Source organism: Choristoneura fumiferana, chromosome 11 (assembly GCF_025370935.1).
Source record: "Choristoneura fumiferana chromosome 11, NRCan_CFum_1, whole genome shotgun sequence".
Lineage (NCBI taxonomy): Eukaryota > Metazoa > Arthropoda > Insecta > Lepidoptera > Tortricidae > Choristoneura > Choristoneura fumiferana.
The window spans coordinates 17,336,115-17,340,580 of NC_133482.1; positions in this window are offsets into that span (position 1 = coordinate 17,336,115).

Consider the following 4,466-nt stretch of genomic DNA (forward strand, 5'->3'; position numbering starts at 1 on the left):
CGGCAGAGTATTTGAATTTAAAGATAACGGTAAAGCAGTTTAAAAATTAGTGTTATTAAAAGAAAAAAAAACTATTAAATGAACCACTTAAGGGATCTCGGTAACTGAAACACTGGTTATGCCTATTATTCGCCTCTTACGAATTCCTAGACGGGGAATGGCGTTATTCTAAGCCCCGACCACCATACAGGGGGCGAGAAAAACAGGGTACTTACTGCGAGATACACAGAACACACAAGATACACAATAAATTTTTGCACAATCACTGCAATTCTAGGCAAGAAAAACGTAACAATCAGAACCTCTCAAAAAAAAACCCACGGGCGCCACTGTCAAGGGCAGACCTCTTGAGGGGAGGTTTGACCTTAAAGGAGGCCTAGTAAGTTATTCTTTGAGTAAAACAATAAGACTTTTTAACAATTTTTTAATTAAAAATTGAACACAAAAAAATAACAGGCCTAATTTGACAAAATTAAAAGTAAAAGTATTACGAGAATCTCAGGTAGTGAGTTCAAGAGATTTTATTGAGAGGTGGTTCTGATTATTCGGTCTCACTGGCCTACACTTCCCTGGAGTCGGAGAGAAGAACCCGGAGCGAAGAGGCTGGCCACAGCAGGGGGGCCTGGTCCAGCTGAGTGGTCGTCGGTGCCGAGGTCAAAAGGGGCCTTAGGGCGGCAGGACGAGCAGCCTGGACAAGTGTTCCACGCAGGAGCGATCAGGGTCTTGGACGAGCCAGGAAGGATGTGCAGTACTCCGGAAGTTAAGGCCGTCAGGGCTTAGTGTCAGGTTAAAGGGCCGCCTGAGCCGTGAGAATTGTAGCCGAACGGAGCTTTGAAAGTTGTACGAAGGTTGTAAGCCGTACAAAGGTGTGGAAGTTGAAGCCGTACGGAGGTGCCCTGTAAATTAGGTGGTGTCAGTTGTGGTCCAGTGCTAGATTGTTTGCCAGTCACTCCTCTGCAGCGATGCCCCAACTCTTAGGGTGAGCTGAATTGCAGTGAGTGGCAAGGACAATCATACGGAGTTACAGGCAGGCAAAGGAAAGTGATTCTAGTTTTATATAATATTATTTAAAAAACAAAAGAAAAATAAATAGCCTAAGTGACCGTTAAAATTTGAAATACAACAGTTCACTAAATAACCGTTAGAGGATTATATTTGAAATTAAACGTTACTTAGCTGAGTTTGAATTTATTTTAACACCGATAAGCATCCGTTGCATAAAAGTAATAAGCATTAACATAGGTCTGAGTTTATAACAACGGATGAGAGAAATTAACAAGTGTTAAAATATTAGGTATAAGAAGTGTTTGAAATAAAAGATTCCCTGGCCAGGGGAAGCCTTCAGTTCAATTACACAAAGTTAAATTATAAGGAAAATAATTATAATAAAATACACAGAAAAGCACAAGAGTTAAATATCGGAGAACTTACCAAGTCTGGGCGTATGGAGCTTTCGAGAGAGCTGTTTAGTGTAGTGTGAGCTGTTGAATGTGTGTTTTACAGCTGTGCTTCAGCTTTTAAGGGCGAGAATATTACAGTTAGAATTCCCCCGGTCACAGCTGATCGACAGCACCCCCCTTGGCCGACAAAAACGGTCAAGGGTGAGTTGATTATAGATATATTTAGTCGTACAAACTCGTGTAGTAAATGAGTGTAATAAAATGCCTACTTTTATAAAATAAATAAGTAAATAATAAATAAATATTAAATACATATTATTACGTAAATAAATAAGTCAAGGGAAAACTACGGTGGCGACCTCTAGAATTCGTCCGTCATTCTGCTCAGAGATCCCTTATTGAGGAAAGCGCCATCTAGCTTACACTGAGCTAACTAAGATGTCAGCGATCGCCTGTGTGCATCGTGACAACTGAAATGCAACCAAATGTTTGTTTAAATTTACTGTTATTAGAGTTATTTTGCGGAGATAAATTAAAAAAAAATCTTTCCCAAAAAAAATAAATAAGAACTGAAAAAATTAAAAACCATTGACCGTCCTAAAAAAATCCTTTAACCAAAAACAAAAAAAAAACTTAATCTATTCAGTGTTGTCTAGCTATTACCAAATGCTAAAACTGTATCCAATTTCCAATTTTCAATTTATTCATAAAATTAAGGCATTCTGGTTTTATTTCATAACCTCTAATAATACCTCTGTAGGCTAAAATAATTTATCTTTAAAATATCACACTGTTTAGGTCTTGTTTCACCAAGTTATTGAAAATTTTTTGTGACAAGATATTTGTGAAGTATCTTGTTTGTTTTACCTAATAAACAGGACGGGCATTCAACATTTATCGTACCAATATAAACTTCATCAAAACAAGTAGTAAATCGGCCATAAATTAAAATTTAATTTTATAGTACGTTTCAGAACGGTAAAACAGGAAGGAAGTTCTAATTTCTCAGAGATGTTATCGCCAAAGAAGTTTTAAAATACAATTATGTATGTTCTTATAAAATGACGTTTGGATAATTGCTTCTGAACTCTTTTATTTTTCTGCTTCGGGTTTAAAGATTCCTTTAAATCCAAGGGCTTATTTCATTAATTCATTATTATAAGATTTTATACATTTCGAAATTAGGTATCAGACGTTACAGCCGTGATTTATAACAGCAAAACTATGTTGTTAGTAACCCTAATAAACATCCACCACAATCCCGCGATCTTAACCAGGTCGTCGCTCCATCTTGTTGGAGGCCTACTGACAGCTCGTCTCCGGTCGCGGACGCCATTCGAGAACTCTGACCCCATCGGCCATCAGTCCTGCGAGCAGCAATGTGCCCCGCCCACTGCACACTTCAGTTTCGCAATTCTTCGGGCTTATGTCGTAACCTTAGCTCTACTGCGGATATAATTATCATCATTTTAATTCTATTCCGCACGAGAAACCCCGAGCATAGACTTCTCCATAGCCCTCTCAGTGACTTTTGAGCTTCCTCATGAGGCCCATCGTTAACGCCCACGTCTCAACGTTTCAAGTCACTACCAGATTATTGTATTGTCACGTAATATATAAATTATGCCAAATATCAAGAACATCCAATCGGATTGTCTTCTAGTGTCACCTAGAAGTGTGGTAAACGAAGCGTTTCTATTAGTTCATGAAAAATACATTCCTCAGCCACCAACATCTTCGCACATGTAATTGTGGACAAAATAATTCTCTTTTGAGATATAGAATTCTAACTCTCCAGCACATCTATGTACCTCGGATGAACTTTAAAAAAAGAATCCTGCCGCTATAAAGCCGTTAGAAAAAAACATTCAATATCTTTGGATATTTATCGCTCTCTTCAATCCATTAGGCGGGGTCCGGTTTCCGGCGCAAAAAGTGTTCACCGGAAGTGCTGTGGAACACATGGTGGCCCTCGACATCCGAGCCGCCCGTATTGCTGAAAACCGGGCCGGTATCAGGTTAATAGGTTCCCAACGCGTAAGTACACGGAATGATGTTTTTATGAGTAAAATAAGTTTTTGGTAAAAATCACATTTTTAATACACGCTTTTATGCTGACTGTATTTTTGTGACTTTACTTGCATTGTACCTGAACTACATTGGCCATAGCAAATTTCAAGTCGATGCCATTAACCGTTAAGAGTTCCGTCTCGCGGAGACGATTCTGGCTGGCCTACCATGATGTCGCTACTAGATTCTTGTATTGTTACCCATTTTACATAAGTGATGCCACAATGTCAAGTCAATCCGACTACTGGAAGTTGGTTGACTTTAACTTGCAAGATTTGACTTAGGCAGACAGACAGAAAACGGGACAGGTTATAAACTAGATAAAGCTTTTTAACAGCTTAAATACAGGTTCTTCAAGCTAGAATGAATAGCTGTTACTGAACCAGTAAGATACACCTTTGGGTCTCATCTGCACTTTTTCTCAGGTGAGATAGGATCAATCACGGGTCAGTTTTATGTGGAAAAAAAAACGTATAATGAACATTGAATAATTACTTTCACTTCATCATTGCCTCGTAAAGTTCGTGTTTTATGCTGGATTTAGGCGACATAAAAATGACTTTTTATGCTCTAGTGCATAAAATAAAATCTTCCTCCAATACCAACTCAAGTAACCAGGTGTCAACAGCCCCAAACAAAAAAGTTTCTTTATATTTTTTAAATATTTTTTAAGTTATATAAAAACCTAAAAGATCAATCAACATCAATCATAATAAATCAGTAAAATTAAAATAATGTATGTAATTATTAATAATAATGCATAAAAAAATAAAAGGTACATAGAAGTGAATCATTGTTTCCACTGTTCCGCCATTTCATTTCCTCGCCATCGAAGTGAAAAGCAGTGTAAACTCAAACACTCTTAAACCAATTTACCCTCGACGTGTCTATCCACCTCGCCGTACCGGCTCGGGTGGCTATATAGAACGACTCGGGTAAAATGTCCCGTTTATGCTCTTGTTGTACAATCTACTATTCACTTCATCATGCTCGTAA